Below are 22,997 nucleotides of genomic sequence, written 5' to 3'. Positions count from 1 at the left end.
CTCATATGTCATTTGCAAATATCTTCTTCCATTCCATCAGTTGCCTTTTAATTTTGCTGATTGTTTCCTTCACTACACAGACGTTTTTTTATTTTGATGAAGTCCTGGTAGTTCATTTTTGCTTTTGATTCCCTTGCCTCTAGAGATGTGTTGAATAAGAAGTTGTTGCGGCCAAAGTCAGAGGGGTTTTTGCCTGCTATCTCCTTGAAGATTTTGATGGCTACCTGTCTTACATTCAGGTCTTTCATCCATTTTGAGTTATTTTTGGATATGGTGTAAGAAAGTGGTCCACATTTATTTTTCTGCACGTTGCTATCCTTTTTTCCCAGCACCACTTGCCAAAGACACTGTTTTTATTCCATTGGATGTTCTTTCTTTCCTGCTTTGTCAAAAATTAGTTGGCCATACGTTTGTGGGTCCATTTCTGGGTTCTCTATTCTGTTCCATTGATCTGAGTGTCTGTTTTTGTGCCAGTACCATACTGTCTTGATTATTGCACCTTTGTAATATNCTCCCTAGCTGCTTTCAAAATTCTCTCTTTGTCCTTGTATTTTGCCATTTTTACTATGATATGCCGTGCAGAAGTTCGATTCAAGTTACATCTGAGGGGAGTCCTTTGAGCCTCTTGTATTTCAACATTTACTTCCTTCCCCAGGTTAGGGAAGTACTCTGCTATAATTTGTTCCAGGACTCCTTCAGCACCTTTCCCTCTCTCTTCCTCTTTGGGATACCTATAATACACATATTGTTGCGTTTGGCCGTATCGCTGAGCTCTCAAACTCTTCATTCCTGTTCCTGGATCAGTTTGTCTCANAAAGAGCTGAAAATGTCGGTAAGTGTAGAAGTTACATTTACAGAATGGACTCGTTGTGATTGTTTAAGCAAGACGGCGACCAGAGTTAGTCAGGTCAGTGTTCTGGACCAAAAAGAGAGAAAAGAGAAAGAAGAAGAAAAAGGAAGAGAANTCTCAGGTTTTGTAAGATTTCCAATGGCTTCAGATCTTTTCCATGTGATGTACGGGCGTGAGTGCAAGTACGGAGCTTCTTACTTCTCCGCCATCTTGCCCCCTCCTGGTTTTCTTTTTCAAGATTGCTTTGGCTCTTAGGGGACTTTTCTGGTTCCATACACATTTTAGGATTCTTTGTTCAAGCTCTGTGAAGAATGCTGGTGTATTGCATTGAATATCTAGGTTGCTCTGGGTAGTATTGATGTTTTAATGATATTGGTTCTTCTATCCAAGAGCATGGAATATTTTTCCATTTTTTTGTGTCTTCTTCAATTTCTTTCATAAGCTTTCTATAGTTTTCATTGTATAGATTTTTCACCTCTTTGGTTAGATTTATTCCTAGGTATTTTATGGTTTTTGGTACAATCGTAAATGGGATTGATTTCTTGATTTCTCTTTCTGTTGCTTCATTGTTGTTGTATAGGAATGCAACCAATTTCTGTGCATTGGTTTTATATCCTACAACTTTGCTGAATTCATGGATCAGTGCTAGCAGGTTTTGGTGGAATCTTTTGGGTTTTCCATATAGAGTATCATGTCATCTGCAGAGTGAAAGTTTGACCTCCTGGGTGATTTGGAAGCCTTTTTATTTCTTTGTGTTGTCTGATTGCTGAGGCTAAGACTTCCAATACTATGTTGAATAACAGTGGTGAGAGTGGACATCCCTGTCTTTTTCCTGATTTTAGGGGGAAAGCTCTTAGTTTTTCCCCATTGAGGATGATATTAGTATTGGGTCTTTCATATATGGCTTTTATGATCTTGAGGTATGATCCTTCTATCCCTACTTTCTTGAGGGTTTTTATCAAGAAAGGATGCATTTTGGTAAATGCTTTCTCTGCATCTATAGAGAGGAACACGTGGTTCTCATCCGTTCTTTTATTGATGAGATGAATCACAGTGATTGTTGTGCAGATATTGAACCAGCCCTGAATCTCAAGTATAAATCCCACTCGGTGGTGGTGAATAATTTTTTTTAATGTTTTGTTGGATCTGGTTGGCTAATATCTTGTTGAGGATTTTTGCATCCATGTTCATCAGGGAACTTGGTCTGTAGTTCTCCTTTTTAGTGGGGTCTTTGGTTTTGGAATCAGGGTAATGCTGGTTTCATAGAAAGAATTTGGAAGTTTTCCTTCCATTTCTATTTTTTGGAACACCTTCAAGAGAAAAGGTGTTAACTCTTCCTTAAATGTTTGGTAGAATTCCCATGGAAAGCTATCTGTCCTGGACTCTTGTTTTTTGGGAGAGTTTTGATTACTAATTCAAGGTCTTTACTGGTTGTGGGTATGTTCAAATTTTCTATTTCTTCCTGTTTCAGTCTGGGTAGTTTATATGTTTCTAGGAATTTGTCCATTTCTTCCAGATTGCCCATTTTATTGGCATATAATTGCTCATAATATTCGCTTATTATTGTTTGTATTTCTGCAGTGTTGGTTGTGATCTCTCCTCTTTCATTCTTAATTTTATTTATTTGGGTCCTTTCCGTTTTCTTTTTGATCAAACTGACTAGTGGTTTAAAATTGTGTTATTTCTTTCAAAGAACCAGCTTCTGGTTTCATTGATCTGTTCTACTTTTTTTTTGGTTTCCATAGCATTGATCTCTGCTCTACTCTTCATTATTTCCTGTCTTCTGCTGTTTTGGGGTTTTATTTCTGGTTCTTTTTCCAGTTCTTTGAGGTGTAAGGTTAGGTTGTGTATCTGAGATCTTTCTTCCTTCTTTAGGAAGGCCTGGATTGCTACATACTTCCCTCTTATGACCACCGTTGCTGCATCCCAGAGTTTTGGGGCTGTGGTATTATCATTTTCATTGGCTTCCATGTACTTTTTAATTCCCTATTTAACTTCTTGCTTAGCCCATTCATTCTTTAGCATGATGTTCTTTAGTTTCCAAGTATTTGTTATCTTTCCAAGTTTTTCCTTGTGGTTGATTTCGAGTTTCATAGTGTTGTGGTCTGAAAATATGCTCGGTATGATCTCAATCTTTTTGTACTTGTTGAGGGCTGATTTGTGTCCCAGTATGTAATCTATTCTGGAGAACATTCCATGTGCACTGGAGAAGAATGTGTATTCTACTGCTTTTGGATGAAATGTTCTGAATATATCTGTTAAGTCTATCTGGTCCAGTGTGTCATTCAAAGCCATTGTTTCCTCATTGGTTTTCTGTTTAGATGACCTGTCCATTGCTGGTAAGTGGGGCGTTGAAGTCCCCTACTATGGTATTATTATCAATGAGTTTCTTAATGTTCATGATTAATTGATTTATATATTTGGACTCTTCCACACTTGGGGCATGAATGTTTATAATTGTCATGTCTTCTTGGTGGATAGACCCCTTAATTATGATATAATGCCCTTCTTCATCTCTTGCTACAGTCCTTATTTTAAAGTCTAGTTCACCTGATATAAGTATGGTTGCTCCAGCTTACTTTTGTTGACTATTAGCAGGATAGATGGTTTTTCATCCCCTTACTTTCAATCTGAAGGTGTCTTTAGGTCTAAAGTGGGTCTCTTGTAAACAGCATATAGATGGAACTTGTTTTCTTATCCATTCTGTTATCCATTGAGGCTTAGAATGAGTAATGAAGGGTATGAGTTTATTGCCATTATGTTTCTTGTAGAGTTGGAGTTTCTGGTGGTGTTCTCTGGTCCCATATAGTCTTTGTTGCTTTTGGCCTTTTTTTTTTTCTGTCTTTTTTCCTCCAAGAGTTCCCCTTTAAATTTATTGCAAGGCTGTTTTAGTGGTCATAACTCCTTTAATTTTTGTTTGTCTGGGAAACTTTTAATTTCTTCTATTTTGAATGACAGCCTTCCTAGATAAAGAATTCTTGGCAGCATATTTTTCCCAGTCAGCACTTTGAATATGTCCTGCCACTCCTTTCTGGCCTGCCAAGTTTCTGTGGATAGGTCTGCTGCAAACCTGATCTGGCTTCCCTTGTAGACTAAGGACATTTTTTCCCCTTGCTGCTTTCATGATTCTTTCCTTGCCTAAGTATTTTGTGAATTTGACTATGATATGCCTTGTTGATAGTTGGTTTTGTTGACTCTAATGGTAGTTCTTCGTGCTTCCTGGATTCCTGTGCTTCCTGATGTCTGCGTCTTTCCCCAGGTTAGGAAAGTTTTCCCCTATGATTTGTTCATATAACCATTCTACCCCTTTTCCTCTCTCTTCATTTTCTGGGACCACTATGATTCTGATGTTGTTCCTTTTTAATGAGTCACTGATTTCTCTAATTCTTAAATTGTGCTCTTTTGACTTAGTCTCCCTTTTTTTTTTCTGCTTCATTATTCTCCATAACTCTGTCCTCTAAATCACTGATTTGCTGCTCTGCCTCATGCATCCTTATCTTGTGGCATCTATTCAAGACTGCAGCTCAGCTATAGCATTTTTTTATTTCATCCTGACTAGCTTTTACTTCTTTTATATCCACATAAAGGGATTCTAATCTATTTTTGACCCCAGCTAATATTCTTATTATCGTGATTCTAAATTCTGTTCAGACATCTTGCTTGTAACTGTGTTGGTTAAGTCCCTGGCTGTTATTTCTTCCTGCTTTTTCTTTTGGGGTGAATTCCTTCATTTCATCATTTTGAAGGAAGAAAAGGAATTAATGAGGTAAAAAAATTAAAATTAAAAACTTAAAAGCAACACATACACACTCAAAATCAAATCAATGATGCTAGATCCTGGGTGTGTTTTATTCTGGGTGTTGAAAGGAGCTTGACAGATTAGATAAAAAAAAAACTGGGGGGGGGGAGGAAAACATTTGAAATTTTGAAAAAATGAATACAATAGAATAAAATGAAATGACGGAATTAAAATAGAATTTAAAAAATTTACAAAAAATAAAAAATATAGTAGAAAAATTTAAAGAAAAAAATTTTAATAAAAATAAGTTTTTTCTCTTTCTGTGTTCCAGAAAAAGAAAAGAAAGGAAAAAGGAAAAAGAAAAAAAAAGAAAATTGAATAGATGGACTAGCAAACAGATTGAAATACAATTGGAATTACATTATTTTCCCCTAGAAGTCAGCTATAAAACACTTTACAGTCTGTAAACTAAGCATGCAGAGAGAGTTGTGATGTTCCTGAAGAACGAGGTTGGCCCACGGGGCGCCTGGGTGGCTCAGTTGGTTGAGTGTCCGAGTTCGGCTCAGGTCATGATCTCACCAGTTGTGGGATCGAGCCTGCATCGAGCTCTGTGTGGACAGCTCAGAGCCTGGAGCCTGCTTCAGATTCTGTGTCCACACACACCCCTCCCCCGCCCCTCCCATGCTCCTGCTCTGTCTCTGTTTCTCAAAAATAAATTTGAAGAAGAAGGAGAAGGAGAAGAAGAACGAGGTTGGCCCAGTTGGGCAGGACTTAGTGCAATGACTCCATTCTCCACTTAGCTTACTGGGGTGGATTGTTATGGCGCCTGGCGCTTGTGAGTGTGTACCCGCATGCACAGGAGGGGTGAAAATGGCACCACCCAGCTACCCGGACTCTAGTATATGGAACTATGTTCGCCCCAATCAGCAATCGCCCACCCGTCCTTTGTCTCCGGCTTCCATCCACTCCCCGCTCTTACACTGTTGGTGACCAAGCCATCAGCTTGCCAGGCAGCACCTCCCTCCTGAGTTTTGTCTCAGATGCGGCTGTTTTTCCTGAGCCCTTACTTCTGAGGAACTGCGGCTTTGGTCTGTTCTGCCCCTCTGCGGGAGGGTCTCGCTGAGCAATGGCCAGGTGCCGCCCCGCCCCCAGGAACGTTCAGGAGACTGCGTGACTGCCGATGCCCAGAGACTGTGGCTGGGTGTCAGCCCACTGCAGAAAAAGTTCACGCGATTGTGTAGCAGCATTATTTCAGGAATTATGGAAAATCACGCGTGACCCGAGGACCTCCCGGATCTACTCTGTTCCTGGGATTCGCCCTTCCCACCAGAGCACTGCCAGGTAAGGAGCTGCAGAGTTCCAAACTCTGTGCTCCCCGTTTATAGAGTCTTAATGAAATTTAAATCCTCTCCTTTCTCCCTTTTTAGCCCAGTACCTGCGGCTGTTTCCACTTTTCCACTTTCTCTCCAGCTATTTTTGGGGGTGGTGCTTTTCCAGTATTCTTCCCCCACCACAGCTCCCACTTCACCCCCACCCCTCCCACCCCTTCTCTGTCCCCTCTCGGCCAGCAAAAACAGCTACCGGCTCTCCGCAGCTTCTCTCTCCCCCAGTTCACCTCTCCGCGCCACATACCTGCTGAGTTCCGTGGTTCAGGTTGTGCGAACTGTTGTGTTAATCCTCAAATCAGTTTTCTAGATGTGTAGGATGGTTTAGTGTTGATCTGGCTGTTTTCAGGGATGCCAGATACAAAAAAAAAGCTTCCATGCTTTTCTGCCATCTTGGTTCCTCCCCCCCCCCCCCAATTTTTTTTTTAAATAATCAAAAGAATAGAGTTATAGAGAAAAGGGAAATTACTAAAGAAAATGGAATATTTAGAGAAGTAGCATCAGTTGACTAAAACAATGTCACTTTTCTCCCCATTTCTTCTATGATATCTGTTATGGACTGATTGCCCCCCTTCATTCATATGCTGACACCCTAACCCCTAATGGGACTATATTTGGAGATAGAGTATTAAAGGAAGTAATTAAGAATAAATGATATTTTAAAGGTGGGACTGTAATCCAATAGGATGTGTGTTCTAATAAGAAGAGGAGGTACAAGGAGTGTGCATGTACAGATGAAAGGGCAGGTGAGGACACAGCAGCAGGTGTCCATCTGTAAGCCAGGTAGAGAGGTCTTACCAGAAACCAACCTGCTGGCACCTAGATCTTGAACTTCCAGCCTCCAAAACTGTGAGAACCTTAATTTCTATTGTTTAAGCTTCCCAGTCTGTGTTATTATGTTAGAGTAGCCTGAGAAGACTAATACAAGATTTTCCCACATGTTAGACATGATGGTCCAATATTCATGGTTTACCAACGTATCAGCCTCTGAAGCAAAAGAGTATCTTCCTATCTGCTACTGACAAAACACCCACGAAGTCTCAGTCTGGCCAGGCTTAAAAACTGAGTCATACCGTCCTCATCATAGAGACTGACCAATATTAAGTAAGGGAGGGATAATTCTCCAACAGAAGGGAACAAAATGGCCTAAGCACCATACCCAATGAGCTAAAGCAGGAGGGAAAATATGGTAATTTGTGAGCGAGGGCTCCAACTTCCAGTTTGGGAGTTTTGTTTGATGTAACAGGCCCTGAGAAGGGCTTCAGAAGAACAATGACTTTACTCAAACAAAACTGGGGGGTAAGACTGAGAAGCTGTGGATGGTGGTATGTGTGACTGACCAGAGTTTTTCCAGACACCAGTATGGCCCAGGACCCAGGAAACTAGTGATCATTCTGTAACCAGATTTGCCAGGTGTTTTAAAAAGAAATAAATCAAATTCACTTTGTGATTAACATGATATAAATGCTGTAAATATTTCCTAGTAAGTGATCGGTAGTGAAGAAATTTTAAGTCTTTTAGGCCAACACTAGCAAAGGTTGTTGATACTAAAGGTTGTTAAGTTTAAACAGAGCAAAGAGTAATTTTATTTAAGCAAAAGACTTGAATTTATTCAGGAATAACAGAGGAATCACAATTTGGGACAAGCAAGCCATGGCGATCCATCAGCAAGTCCAAAGGGACAAAGGGAAGGTCAGCTTGTATCGGGTTTTAGGAGGATTTCAAAGGAGGGTTGCTTAGAACAGAAGTTTATTGGAGAAGAACAAGAATTCAAGGTTGTGGTTTCTTATTGGCTACAAGTGGGGGTTAGTGCGATGTTGCTGGGCCAGGATGGGATCTTCCTGTTCTTAAATGCAGGAGACAAAACTATGTGAAAAATGCCCTCCTTTGCCAGAATAATTCTGGTCCTCCTTCTTCCCACTGGTTACACTGGCTTCAAAGAGTGGTGCATGCACCACAGCTCCCCCTTCAGGGCTTCCCAGCTCCATTTTATTTATTTATTTAAAAAAAAAAATTTTTTCCCCCCAGCTCCATTTTAGATGAGATTTCCTTTATTTTCACAAGGTCTTCTGGGCTCATTATACAAGGAATTTCTCCTTCTGGCAGTGCTTGGCTATTGCCATGGCAACCAATCTCTCATTAGGAAGCTAGAGGATAAAAGCTCTTGGAGAGATTGTAGAAGTATACTTTTGGTCACTAGAGAGTCTGATGGTAGAAGTAGTTCAGTCGATGTGCAATTGATGCAAGCAAGACTGACCCAGGCAGATAAAGAGCTTCAGTTCAAGAATGACTCTCTTTAATCATTGGGGCTCTGGGCCCTCTTCCCTGCTTGGCAAAGGAGAGCTGAGTCAGGTAAGAGTTAAACGGGTGTGGCCTGCAGAACTCTCAGCAATGTTGTTTGTGTATTGCCCTGCATGTTTTACTCCAGCTTCCATGGGAATCAGGATTGGGGAGGGGAAGCAGAAAGAAAAAAGACCCAAGGGAAGGTTGCAGTAAAGCTGAATTAAAATATGGGATTAGTAGTAGATGAGCAATGGACTCTGCAGGCAAGTGTAAGCAAGGACTTAGGTCAACAGATTCACTTGAAGAACTTTGGAAATACCACTGGCTAGTGATAGGGTAGGCATCATGTAGGGTAAGACGTGAGAAATCAGGCAGCATGTAGGAATTTTAAAAGCAATTTTAAAAAATAGTGAAATTTACCAAGACATCTTTAACTTTAGGATCTACGCTTTGAACTTCTTTTCCAGTGTCTTCCACCCAATGCTGGCTGCCCAGGACAGTCTCCCTACCACTCATCAAGAGAAGTTGATGAACTTCCCTTTTCTTCACTTGCATTTCCCTAGAGAACAGACCACATTAACTAATGTGTCAGTTACCTAATCGATGTGCCAGGAGGAAAGTTCGAGAACATATTTTTCCATTAGAGAACACACTCATAATTTAACAATAGTTTTCTGTATGATGCTGTTTGTGATGATGATGATGATGACGATGATGATGCTGCTGCTGCTGCTGCTAATCTGAAGGAATGATGTTGCATGGGCTTTCAGTCAAAAAGTTTACGTTCAAATCTTGGTTCTGCCTTTAGGTAAATAGCTTAGCCTCTCTGAACCTCAGAACAGAGGGGCTCACTAAAATTGTGCTCCCAGAGTTGTCATGGGGCTGTAGTGATATCATATACTAAGACACCAAGCACAGTGCCCAGTACAAGGACACCTGTGCTTCAAGTAAACTTCCACCTAGCTGACTTCCCTTCCCTATCTGCTTTCTTTCTTTCTAGCATGGATTATGAAGGCTGGGTCCTGAGGGGTGGATAGAGGAGGAAATGAGTTGTAAAGTTCTCTTTAAATCACATTGCAATGGGTTCTCCATAGATCCTGAATTTTTCTTGAGAATCAGAATAGGACAAATGAAGGAATAGAAAGAGTGGGAGAAAGAAAAAAAAGGCAAAGACAAAACCAAGGCCCTTGCTTAGAGACCTGGAAGACAAACTAAAGGAAGTTGTGGTGAGGGGGAGGCTACATCATTAGTGCACGTGTGTGCATGTGTGTGTGTGCTCCCATACACAACACAGGTGAGAGCAAGCAACAGAGAGCTGGGCTGTTGGCCACGTGAAGAGGATTTCCTTTCTGTTCTGTACTCCCACCATCCTCCCTACCCTTCTTCTCACCCCCATTCAAGAGCCTGGGTGTCCCCTCTTTTCACTTTACATCTATGAGATTAGCATCAATGGACAGATGTGCAATTATTTAAAGTAACGTTGACATGAAAGAAGCTGGTTCCACAAGCCAAGTCTCCCAGCTAACTCCTTTCTTACCGACTGGACCCATGTGGGAGGGTCACTTCGGGGGACACATTGTCCCTGCTCCACTCCCACTCAGCTTCCTAGTTCCATGCCACATGCCTGTCTCACTGGACTTCTCTCATCTTCTTTGGGGCCTTGGGTTCTATGTTCCTGGGCCCCAGTTTCTGGTCAGTGCTCTTCTAGCCTTAAGGACAGAACCTTCCTCAAACTATTTCAAGTTAGGAAGAGAGTTTACTATAAACATAGAGGAACTCTCAGAACCTGAAAGTAAGGGACAATAGTAGACCGCACTTCATGGTTTTGTTAGATTAGATAATATATTTGAAGGGTTTAGTGCAGTGCGGGCACATAGGATGCACTCAATCATTGTTAAAGAATATTCTTAGTATCATAATCATCATTTTAGGCATCCAGCCCATTGGCTACTATACCCATTTTATTTTTGAAAACTGAGACCTCAAGTGGCTGTTTGCCTTACATCGTGCTGCTAATAAATGGCAGAGCCCAGAGTCAGGACTCTCGAGGCTGCTGCCCATCCTAGTCAGCAGCCCGGTCGATCTCATTATCAGTGAGGCTAATTGGAAAGCAGAGGACATGCTCTCAACGACGATTCAACCCACTAGTAAGAAGCTGAGTTCCTGTCATATTCTCAGTGTTCAGAAAGGAGCTTTAAGGAGAAAAAGAAAATGATCCTGTCAAAAAGTTGAAATCTAGTTGGAAGAATTGATTGTTTGATTGACTGACTGATTAAGCCAACATATGCTTACTGGGATCTTTCTCCTGATTGCTGGGGAAAAAGCAGACATGGCCACAATACTCATGTGGCTTACATTTCAGTGGCTTAATGTGTTTATGTGTTGGGGGTGGGGCTGGGGGAAGAAAAAACATCCAAATCTACATATACATAGATGGAACTTGATCTCAGCCCAACGAGGGAATAGCAGAGTGCAGTGAATAGAGATTCTAGTAGAGGGGAAGATTGCAGTTAGGTAAGACTGTCAGGGAAAGCCTCTTTGTAAAGGTAACATTAAATCTGAGACCTGAAGAATGGGGAAAGTAGGCGATGGAAATAGCACCTGTACAGACCCATATGTGGAAGAGTTTACCATGTTGGAAGAAGTGAGTGGAGCCATGTGGATGGAAAGTGATGAGTGATGAAGGAGTTGGTAGATTAAGTGCCTCTGGAGAGGTGGTCATAACACCCATTATACAGGGCCTCTGGACCATGATAAAAGGTTGAATCCTATTCTAAAGGTAACAGAATGATGTTAAAAGGATTTAAGCTTCTAAATATAAAACATATTTTAAAACCTTATTCTAGGTACCATGTGGAGACTGGACTAGAGAAGGCACATAAACCACTAGGAGCTCTTACACTGGTACAGGCAGGAGACCCTAGGTCTTGGATCTGGAGGGGGCTGTGAAGATGGGGAGAAGTGTTGATAGAGTCGAGATGGGTTTCATTAGCAGCAATGACAGGGTGTGCAGTGGGCTGGATGAGGCAGGCAGGAAGAGGGAGGGACCATTGAGGCTACCCAGCCTGCTGGCTTGGATGGGCTATGTGTTTTCAAGGAAATTAAAATTTCAAGGTAATTCAAATGCAGCTCCAGCCCTACATGGGAGAGAGGGCATTATCCAAAGATGGAACTTGCCCTGAGTCTTGAAAAGTGGTAAGGATTTGGGAGAACAGGAGGGAGATTGGATGAGCAGAGGGTGGCTTGAGGGACATGAAAGGGGTGGGGAGACCTGACTCGAACAGAGAGTGTGCGGTGGGGAGGCAACAATCCATTTGATTGGGACCCAGTAGGATGAGGGTTAGGGCACGGGTTGTGAAGACACAGCAGAGCAATGTTCTTGCCTATAAAACACAGATGACGCTATAACTGCCCTTCAAAGTTGCTGTGAAGATTAAATAGAATAAAGTTGATACCATGCTCAGACACTGACACATAGTAGGACCGTAATTAATGCTCTATAATCATCAATATTTTTACATTTACATATATTTATATATATAGTGTATGCAATATAGATTACGTATTAGCTTAACTTAAGATAACCCACAAGCCTCAGACCAACTTAGATTACATATTATATGCACACATGTGTGTTTGTATGTGTGTGCATAAGAATTGAAAGACATGTGAGAATTTGGATTTGATATGACAGCATATGTGTTTTCTGCTCGTGGTTTTTCTGAGAAGTGAAGTGATCCACTGACTGATATTTAAAGAAGGTGAATTCTGTCATTTGGACCCAGAATGGTCTAGTGAGCAGAGATCCTTACTGAATAACTCAATAGTTCAAGAGCAACTAGAGAATTTAGGGAGCACATACCCCAAAGACTGAGAACATAAAGCTTCATGTGCCAAAGGAGAGAGGGACGTGAATAACTTCATGACTTCAGGATGTGGGGTTCAGAGAGTTCAATTAATAATCACCATGGCCCTACATTACAGGGCCTTTTCATAAAATCTAAATTCGCTTCCTGAATTCTCAGTGTAGGAAGCACTTTTCATACCACATTGAGCCTCCTCTCAAGTTGAAGCAACTTATTTTAAATCCATTTGAATCTTACAGTAAAGGGTAGCCATAGTCTCCTTTATACCCACCACTCTGGAGTGTCAATTCCATTGTGTTATAATAACTGGTTTGATGTTAATACATAAAAGGGAGCTCCGTCACTGAAATATAGTATGAGGATTCCAGTTTTTAAAAAGAAAACCGTAGGTTGGTAGGGATGAGGGTTTCAGCAGGAAGAACTTGATGAGTGTTTACTCCAAATATAAATCTTAATAGGGAGGATATAAAATATAAAATATATATCCAAACTCTTAAGAGAAAGAAGCATGATACAAAGGATTGAAAATCTACCTACAGTACTCACATGTTGAATTGAAGCCTCCATCAGATTGAGTCCCCCCAGGATTGGAATGAACAGTGCCTCCTGCAGACATAGCGCATAAATAATAAACTGCTATGTTAACCATGAGCTTGTTTGTTACCTCTGCAATACCCATCCTGTTCTGGCTGTTATCACCAGCTCTGGACACTGACCTCCCCAGAATTTCACTTTGCTTTAGGGCTCTTAGGCAACTTCAGGCCAGCTGAATAATACTTTTGAAATAATAGATGTAATCCAGGATTTTTGCTGTTTCAGGTGTGAGTAGTTGTTCAGGGTGTCCAAAGTACCACACAATCTGAGATGGATGTCTAGTTTTGGATACTTTTTCGTGTTTGGGATGGGGAGGATTAATCTTCTTTGGAATATGAATGAAGTAGAAGGTCTATCTGAAGTTGCATCTTGCTGGTTCAACATGTGAGCAGAATGCTAAGGAAGTATATATGAAGGGTTTCATACAGGTTACTCTACTTTAGTCTGAATCCCAAGTTTGCACCCAAACCTGCCTCATCATAGAATTATTTTTTTTAATTTTCTAAAGTTTATTTATTTTGAGAGTGAGCACACAAGTGGAGGAGAATCAGAGAGAAAGGGAGAGAGAATCCCAAGTAGGCTCTACACTGTCAGCACAGAGCCCAATGTGGGGCTCAAACCCACAAACTGTGAAATCATTACCTGAGCTGAAATCAAGAGTCAGCAGCTTAACTGACTGAGCCACCCAGGTGCCCCTTATTTATTTATTTATTTATTTATTTATTTATTTATTTATTTATTTAATATAGTTTATTGTCAAGTTGGTTTCCATATAACGCCCAGTGCTCATCCCAAGTGCCCTCCTCCGTGCCCATCACCCCCCTTCCTTATAATTCACATGCCATACAATTCAGTCATTTAGAGTGCACATCTTAAATTGGTTTTTAGTATATTCACAGACAAATGCAATCATCACCACAGTCAATTTTAGAACATTTTCATCACCTTAAAAAGAAACCTCAGGGGTTCCTGGGTGGCTCAGTCAGTTAAGTCCAGCTTCCACCCAGGTGATGATCTCACAATCATGGGTTCACGTCCCACATAGAGCTCTCTGCTGACGCCTCAGAACCTGGAGCCTGATTCGGATTCTGTGTCTCCCCCTCCTTTGCCCCTCCCCTGCTTGAGCTAACTAACACATACTCTCTCTCTCTCTCAAAAATAAATAAACATTAAGAAAAAAAAAGAAACCTCATACTGTTTAGCTCTTATTTCTGTGTACCCACATCTAGGATTGGTGAGATGATCTAGTTGCACATTCTTTCTCTCCAGTCAATAGTAAAATTATGACCTTGTCTTAACATGAGTCCTTGATTGCAAGAAAAATAAGGAAAACAGGGGCCCCTGGGTGGCTCAGTCGGTTAAGCGTCCGACTTCGGCTCAGGTCATGATTTCACGGTTTGTGGGTCCGAGCCCTACATCGGGCTCTGTGCTGACAGCTCAGAGCCTGGAGCCTGTTTCAGATTCTGTGTCTCCCTCTCTCTCTGACCCTCCTCTGCTCATGCTGTCTCTCTCTCTTTCTCTCTCTCTCTCAAAAATAGATAAAACATTAAATATTTTTAAAATGATAAGGAAAACAATCGGGCCTTTGCTCATGAGATTCCTTACACATGGGCCTCTTTGCTACTCATGGCCAAGAACCTCAACTGCATAGAGAAGCCTTCTTGACACACTCATTGAAGTTAGACTCCTTCCTCCTTTGCCTCCACCCTTGGTTCATTTCTTTCATATCATATATTATACTATTTTTTGTTTAAACTTTATTGAAGCATAGTTATATACAATAAGACATGCCCACTTTAAGCAAGCAATTCAATGAATTTTGACAATGTGTATAACCAGTGACTACCACCCCAATCAAAATATGGCACACATTCCATCACCCCCAGATACCCTCCTGTTCCTCCAAATTCTGTCCTCTCCACCTCAATCCCAGGCAACCCTTTCTATCATTACAGATTAGTTTTGTCTTTTCTTGAATTTCATACTAATTATAACTTAAGTTTTAGTTTACTTATTTCTTTGCTGTCTCTACTTCTAGACTTTTCTTAAACCATAATTTTCTAGCACAGTGTGTCTAGCACAGAGCTAGACAGTGTCAAAATGAATGAATCCCAAAACATTGTATTTATCAAGTTTAATTTTTTTTTAATTGACACATCTAAATATTTGACGGTAACAGTGAAGACTTAATTGTGAAGTCTAACAAATAGGAGTCTCTTGTTCATCTCTTTTGCTTTCCCACCCTCCTCTTTTTCATCACAACAATGTTAAAAATAGCCAAGTGGGAGGAGAGCTAGGTAGAAGTCATACTCTTTTGCCTTTGGGCAAAATTTATTATCATTTTGAATGAAAGGGTAGGAGTGGTCTTGTTCATTTGTAATGTTCTGTAACTTCCAACTTTGAGCTTTTGACTTTGTCGGTGAAGACATTTCTAAGGGCATCTTGCAATTCCATCCAAATCCATCCATGACCTTGACAGCAGGATATGAGATCAACTCAAACCACATCTCCATTTCTGAAAATACACTCAAGATTGGTGTCTTATCAGCAATGCCATGGCAACTCTGACAAAATATATTTACTATGATTTAATCAAACCCTGAGTCACATACCTTTGACCTGGAACTTCTCATTCACGCACAGAGGAGGATGGGGTCACTTTGGCCATCTCTGCCTTGTAGATGGAGTTGCTGAGGTACAGAGCTCCTTCTACAGAGTGTTCTTCCTTGCTTCTTTGCATGCATTCACTGCAGGCAGTGTGTGCATCTCCCTTCAGCCGAAGTTCTAAATCTCTTTCTCTCTCAACTATCTAGGACACATGAGAATTAACCTACTCATGTAGATTACAGGGCCCCAGCCCTCATTAACCTTAATATTGAAAGAAATACAGCTTTTGTGGTAGAAGTGGAAATGCCCTTCCACTCAGCACAAATAGCAACATTTGCATGAGCAGAGGAAATGGACTTTCTAGGCTGTAGTTTATCCAATGTAAACATTTGTTTCCAGTTAGTGAACATTTCAGGTATATAATACCCCTGGATTGGTGGACCCCTTTATAAAGCATTGTAAAATTGTATCCCTAAGGTTGTTCTTTAAAATAGTAGATCAAGGTGCTGGCTACTCTGTATTTTCTTTTTTGATGTGCTTTGAATTAATGTCTCTGTCCTGAAATTCTTTCCTTCCTCTACAGGAGGTATTTGATTGCTATTTGTTGAAGAACTGCACAGCTGGCACTTGGTTTTTAAATGTTGAAGTCAAACGTGCCCTAGACCTTCTTTTTACCAGACGCAGGCTGTCTGTCTGTCCCCTCTTGCCAGGTCTGACCTGTACTGCAGTGGGATTTAAGTACTGAGGGAATCTCAGCTATGCCCTCATTCCTTCTCTTTGAAGAAGTTGCTTTTGTCAATGACACTGCGCTTGGGGGGGGACAGTCACCATTTGGGGTGATGAAAAGAGGGAGGAGAGGACAGGATATAAATTCATAACCCTAGCAAATTAGAGGAATTCCTGAGGACTGGCTTGTGCCTCTGAGAAGGCAGACATAGAAGACGAGTGGGGAAGCAGCCCAGCCCATGACTGCTGGTTGGCAGGATGGATTCTAGAAGCAAATAAACCTGTGTAAGAAAAGTTGGGCAAGTTGGCTATACTTGAAACTCAGAACTCAGAAAACTCAGTACTCAGAAACTCTCTCATTTTGCTAAGCCCTGATGATGTCCCCATTGCCAGACCAGGATCAGGCTTTTCCACAAAGGCTGGGCAAATATCCATAACTATTCATTCTCTTTCATTCCCTCTCCAAATAGTCATTACTCTTCTGGCCCAGGCCAATAGGCAAGTATTCAATTGCCCACCAGAATGAGTTGATACTGTTTGGAACTGTGTTTTTCAAACTGTAGGTCATGAGCCATTAAATGAGTCTTGAAATGATTTGAGTAGGTTACAATGAACATTTTTTTTTTTTAAAGCAACCAAGCAGGGCAGAAAATAGAAAACATCAGAGTATACTGTGTATAGTGAGGGTGAATAATGTTTTGTGGGACTTGGTTTTAGTCTATATGCATATGTACTGGGTCGCAACATAAATGTGGGGTTTCTTTGTGGATCATGGTGAAAAAGAGCATTTGAAAATTACTGGTTTACAACTACCAATTTTCAGATATTCTTTTAAGAAATGATTTTATTGGGAAACTTTTCAAATATCCATAAAGGTAGTGACAATAGTAAAACAGACCCCTTGTATCTGCATCTAGTTTCCAAATTATCTTTCATAGATAGTACTATCCTATTCATTTTCTTCAGTAATTTATTTTTCTTCCTTTGCTCTGTCTTACCAAATGCGGGAAGATTTCAGGCAGAATTGAGGTAATCCTTCCTGATGGTTCAAGTTGTGAATATTTCAGGTCAGTTGAGAACCTTCTTGAGAGGCCTCAGGAAACCCCTGGGAAAAACAAGTATGGAAGGAGAATTGAGGCATACCACACAGATGCTGCTTGTACCAACACTGTGCCTTTTCTTTTCTTTTCTTTTCTTTTTAACAACAAAGCATTTTTTATTAAGATACATACATTAATTTTTAGGCATAATACTCTTGTACACGTAATAGACTACAGTATCATGTAAACATAACTTTTATATGCACTGGGAAACCAAACAAAATCATTTGACTCACTTTATTGTGATATTTCCTTTATTGTGGTGGCCTGGAAATAAACCTGCAGTATCTCTGAGGTATGCCTGTTTCCAACTTAACAGAGATGAATCCCAAAAAGATCAAGCTGAGTGAAAAAAAAANCCCCCCACATCCATCAGACCTCAGTTTGTTTCTCAGCATTCAAGAGTCTCTCATGGTTTGCCTCTCTCCCTTTCCCCCACCATTTCCCCCCTTCTTCTCCCCCGTGGTCCTCAGTTAAGTTCCTCCTAATCCTCCTATATGTGCAAACATATGATATTTGTCCTTCTCTGCCTGACTTATTTCACTAAGCATAACACCCTCAAGGTCCATCCATGTTGCTACACATGAGCACTGTGCCTTTTGGAAGAGGCAGTCATGTCTTCAGTTTAGTTCAAAGTTCCCTTCCCCCATTCCCCTTTTACTTCCTCCCCCTTAGAGAATACAGAAAGAGAGAGCTGGGTGGGCCCTGAGAACTTCTAGTCCAATCCTTTGTTTTACACATGAAGAAATTGAACTCTAGGGGTGGGGACTGAAGTACTCAAGAGAGCCTCTCTTGTAATGCAGTCTGTCACAGACCCCACAGGAACCTGGCATTGGGGTCATCTTTTCATAGAGATGAAGCCAGGATACAGAGAAGTCCAGTATCTCACTGAGAGCATCATTAGTGAATCAGGAAAAAACATGAAATCTCTTCCTTCCACCTCAGTGCTTTCCTTCTTTAGACTGGACCAAGTGAGTCAGGATTTGGATGGAGTGTGTGTGGAGGGAGGGATGGACCAGGATGGGGGTGTCACCAATTTCCCTCATGGTCCTGTCCCTTTCTCCAAGGCCACTTCAACCAGACGGAAGTGGCCCTGGTGCATTGTCAAGACTGTCCCATGCACTTCTGCATACTCAGGGCTTTTCTTGCTGTCCTAGACCATAAGGCCCAACATATTCCCAAGAATGTTCTTGGTGGTTTCGGAAGTTACCTACAGGACTTGGCCATCCAGGTGTGTGTGCAGTGTGAAATTTAAACTACGAACTGAACTCCTACAGGAAAAAAAAAATAAGCTGAATTAAATGAAGACCTTACAACGTAGGAGAAATCAGTTGTGCCCCTATGTAAGGAAATAACACATAAAAGGTTAAGACTAGTATAGTGCCTATCTAGCCCATATTTAGTAACTGGTAGCCACTTTAAACCTTCTGCCCTAAGCTTTCAAACAATTACTTCTACTGCTCTCCCCTCCTCTTCTTTGTCTTCGTCACTTGCCCTGCCAACTTCAAAAAGAAAAGATAAGCCAGAAACTGAAACTCCCTCAATTTTCTACAGCAAACAGGCAAATTCAAGTCTTTCCATTAGAAGCCACTCTGCCTCATCCCAGCATTCCCCTGCAGTTACTGTTCTTTCTCTTTTTCAGAGTCAGACCCCTCAGAGGGACTGCCTCTTTTTCCTTATTGCTCACTTCTCAGTCCACTCCAATTTGTCACTTTACTCCACCAATACAGCTCTTGTGAACATCTCTGATGACCTCCATGGTGCCTAGTCCAAAGAGCCATTGTTTTTCAATCCTCATCACAGCTTACAACTACCTCTTGGTGAAATATCTTCTTTCCTGGCTCTACTCTTGGTTAGCCTCCAACGTGTAGCTTTTCCATATTCTTTGCAGGTTCATCTTCTACCTGCCAGCTGTAACAGAACTTGTCAGGACAATGACTTAGGCCACCTTCCCATGACACAGTGTCTCCATAATTGATTTTCCTCATGTTCCCAAAGATTGATTCCCACCTTTATATTTCAAACATTTATATTCAACTACCTCCTTAAATATCTGCTTGGATCTCAAAGGCACTTTAAATTCAACTTGTCCAAAAGCAAACAAAACCTTTACCTCCAAACCTGGTCTTATTTTCATCCCTTTGAAGTGGCAAGAGTCCATACAGTGATTCCAGGAACTCATCTTTGCACCTCTTTCTGTCTCATTTCTCATGGCCGATCTATCAAACTGTCCTTTTGAATGTTCTTCTACAAATCTCCTGAGTGGTACCTGGGTGGCTCAGTTGGGTAAGCTTCTGACTTTGGCGCAGGTCATGATCTTGAGGTTTCTGAGTTTGAGTCCCACATTGGGCTCTGTGCTGACAGCTCAGAGCCTGGAACCTGCTTGGATTCTGTGTTTCCCTCTCTGCTCCTCCCCCATTTGTGGTTTCTCTCTCTCTATCTCTCTCCTTCTCTCTTTCTCTCAAAAAGAAATAAACATTAAAAAAATAAAATGAGTTACTCTGTGGGAAAAAAAAGAAAAATCACAGAACAAATATAAATTACACAAAAAATTTTTTTTTNACAATAAACTATTTGTAAACAAAAAATTAAAAAAATAAAATGAGTTACTCTGTGGGAAAAAAAAAAGAAAAATCACAGAACAAATATAAATTACACAAAAAAATTTTTTTAAAAATCTCCGTATTCTGGTGAAATGAATTTCACCTCCTCCTCCTCCTTTTCCTCACACTCCTGGTCTCACCCAATGCTACAATAACTCCCACATATCTCCTCTTGTCCCTCCAATTGGGATCAAGAGTAATCTTTTTTAAAAACAATATATTGTTTTTTGAGAGAGAGAATGCACACACAAGTGGGGGAAGGGCAAAGACAGGGGGGGAGAGAATCTTAAGCAGGCTTTATGTCCAACACGGAACCCCAACTCAGGGCTTGATCTCACAATCGCAAGAGCATGACATGAGCCAAAATCAAGAGTCTGATGCTTAATCGGCTGAGCCACCCAGGCGTCCCAAGCGCAACCTTTTAATACTGCAGTATCCCCCTACCAAATGAAACTTGCCAATGGCTTTCTTCTGCTTTAAAGATAAAGCCCGAGCCCTTGCAAGACCTAAATGGTCTCGCCCTGTCTCCGTGTTCTGCCCCACCTCACATACCCTTCCCCTTCCCCAGCCTCAGCTCTACTGTCATATATATCTACTCCCACTGCCAGGGTTTTGCACCCAGTGACCTCTCCAGTTAGAATGCTACCTTCCTCCCCACTCCTGCACTCTCCCACTGCCCTCCTTGAACTTACCATAGTTATAATTTATGTTTTTGTAATTATTTGATCAACATCTGCCTTCCCTTCAGACCATTAGTTCTAGGAGGACAGGAAACCTGTTTCTGCTCATTGTATTATCTTCAATACTTAACATTAGACCTGCCGTCCAGTTGTTTAAAATTTTTGTCAGATAAAATAAAAGTTATTTTGTACTCTTCCTTAGCCCCTTCTCTGGTTTTGGTTTCTGATTTGTTTTGTTTTCATTCTCCTGATATTGGTATCTGTTCTTCTAATTCATGATTCTGTATTTTTTGTACAGTTCTCAAATATCCATATATCTCCTAAATATCCCTGCAGGAAACATAGGCTATGATTTCCTGTATACATTTATACAAATGAAACCATATTCTACTTACCAACCAGCATCTTCCTTTTTTTAGTTTATGAGATCTATTTTTATTGATATCTATAGATACGGATGTAGACCAAGTTCATTCATTTTTTACTACTAGATACTATGCCATCAAATAAATAAATCACATTTTGATACTTCTATCATTGAATTTTGTGTTTCGCTTTTTAATCTACTATGATTTTGGTTTGTTTGTTTAGTGTCCTTGTCTTCCTTTACTGACAATTATAGACTAAATGTTTTTGTCCTCCCAAAATGTGTATGTTGCAGTCCTAACCCCCAGTGTGATGGTATTTGGGGGTGGAGGCCTTTAGGAGGAATTAGATTTAGATGAGGTCATGTGGATGGGGCCCTCATGATGGGATTAGTGCTTTATAAGAAGAAACACCAGGGAGCTTGCTTTCTCTCTTTCTTCTCCATCTGAGGAGTTAGCAAGAAGGTGACCATTTGCAATCCAGCAAGAGAGACCTTGCTAGGAACGAAATAGTCTGGCGGCTTGGTCTTGGATTTCCAAGAACTAGGAGAAATACATTTCTGTTGTTTAAACCATCCAGTCTACGGGGTTCTGTGATGGCAGCCCAAGCAGACTAAGACACTGACTTCTAGGGAACTGATGTTTTCTCTACTAGTCTGAAAGGTTTACATTCCATTTCCACTCGTGTTTGCTCTTAAGCCATTAATACACAGTTAACACAGTCTAAAGTTATTTTCTCTGTCCCTCTTGTTATGGTTGTTGTTTTTTAATTTGTTTTTATCCCCACTTTGTCCACATTAGGCATTTACAGTAGATACTTACCTTTATAAACAAGACTACCTATTTTTCCATAATTTTTCCCTCTCACATTCCACTCTGGGCTTAATTTCTGTCTTGATTGATAGTTCTTCATTATTCTTTCAATGAAAGTTTATGACAAGGAAACCCTTTCATTCTTTGTCTCAAAAAATATTTTTGCTCTTCCTCTCTAATATAGCTGGGTATATAGGCATAGAAAAATCACTGCAAGGCAGTGCTTATATCTGAATGGAGAAACTACTGATGGTTTTCTTTAGCTGCTTATATATTCTAACTTTTCAAAGCTAAAATGTTCTTTGTGAAATTTCTTGAAAGTCAAAAGGTACACAATGACACACAGTAAGATATGAAATACTTTGACCACTGGCTCATCAAATCAGTGCAAAACCTTCACATATTGTGATCATGTTTTTGCAAGATTTTCTTCAGGAGAACCGTTGAAGGTGATGCTGTTGCCATGGCACCTACAAGTAGTTCCCTTAGATATTAAAATGCAAGAGTCATGTCACTCTAGGCTCAGGTTTCAGTTACTCTGCGCGGCATTTATTTGCACAATTTCAATGCAAATGTGCCTTTAATCCTGCTTTCTACTTGATATTAGAAATTGTCCTCAGCCATGGAATAGAATGTCTTTCTTCATGGGAAACTTGAGGCTGACATGTGACAGAACCATCATGGGCACTCATTGTACCTGGGAAGTGTGGCTATATCCCCACTCTGCTTTCAAAGCAGATTTTTAAAAACATAAACGACCCTCCCCAGTTGGCCTTGAGAGCAGCATCTGTACATGGGTTGGAGATGCAGAGCACAATCCAGGCCCCCTCCAGAGTCACCAAATTTCAGAGAACAACAGTGAAAATTAGATTTCTAGGGAGAGACCACAGCCAATGACACTGAGTTAACACCGTTTTTCCAGCTGCTTGAGTAGCTGGTCAGCTGGAGAAATCTGAATTCTGTTCACACAGAATTTCAGTTAGTCAATTAGTCCACACTGCTGTTTTATTTTTAGCAGATTATGTTTAGATTCTTGTTTTCTCTGGGGTTGAGGTTTAAAAAAATTTTTTTTCTAGCTCCTATCACACTGTATCCTGCAGATTATGTGGGCTCCAAATCAGCTTCTCATATTTGTAGCCACAGATTTCTTTAAAGAACAAAAACCCAGAAAAACCACTCCTGACATCAAACTCATTTAGTAACATTCACCTGCAAACTAGAAAAAGCCAACAGAATATGGACATTTTGGGAGCACCTGGGTGGCTCAGTCAGTTGAGTGTCCATATGGGGCCATAGTTGATGACGGGGAGACAATATTGCCAAGGGAGTGATTAAGGCGACCTCTGCACTCTGTTAAACCCACCAGTACACTGCTGCCCCCGGGCT

General features: G+C 40.8%; 1 long non-coding RNA gene across 1 annotated transcript in view; it reads right to left on the bottom strand.

Annotated features, from left to right (window-relative positions):
* The window catches only part of LOC144237933 (uncharacterized), a 30,567-nt gene extending 17,840 nt beyond the window's left edge, over positions 1-12,727 (bottom strand). The window contains exon 1 of the long non-coding RNA XR_013336966.1: positions 12,670-12,727. This is a non-coding gene — a long non-coding RNA (uncharacterized LOC144237933). The remainder of the gene's footprint in view (positions 1-12,669) is intronic.
* Between the last annotated feature and the right edge of the window lie 10,270 nt (positions 12,728-22,997).

This window comes from Crocuta crocuta, unplaced genomic scaffold (assembly GCF_008692635.1).
Source record: "Crocuta crocuta isolate KB4526 unplaced genomic scaffold, BGI_CrCroc_1.0 scaffold156, whole genome shotgun sequence".
In the NCBI taxonomy this organism is placed as follows: Eukaryota; Metazoa; Chordata; class Mammalia; order Carnivora; family Hyaenidae; genus Crocuta; species Crocuta crocuta.
Note: the sequence above shows the minus strand (reverse complement) of the source record. Positions and strands in the feature narration are given on the sequence as shown.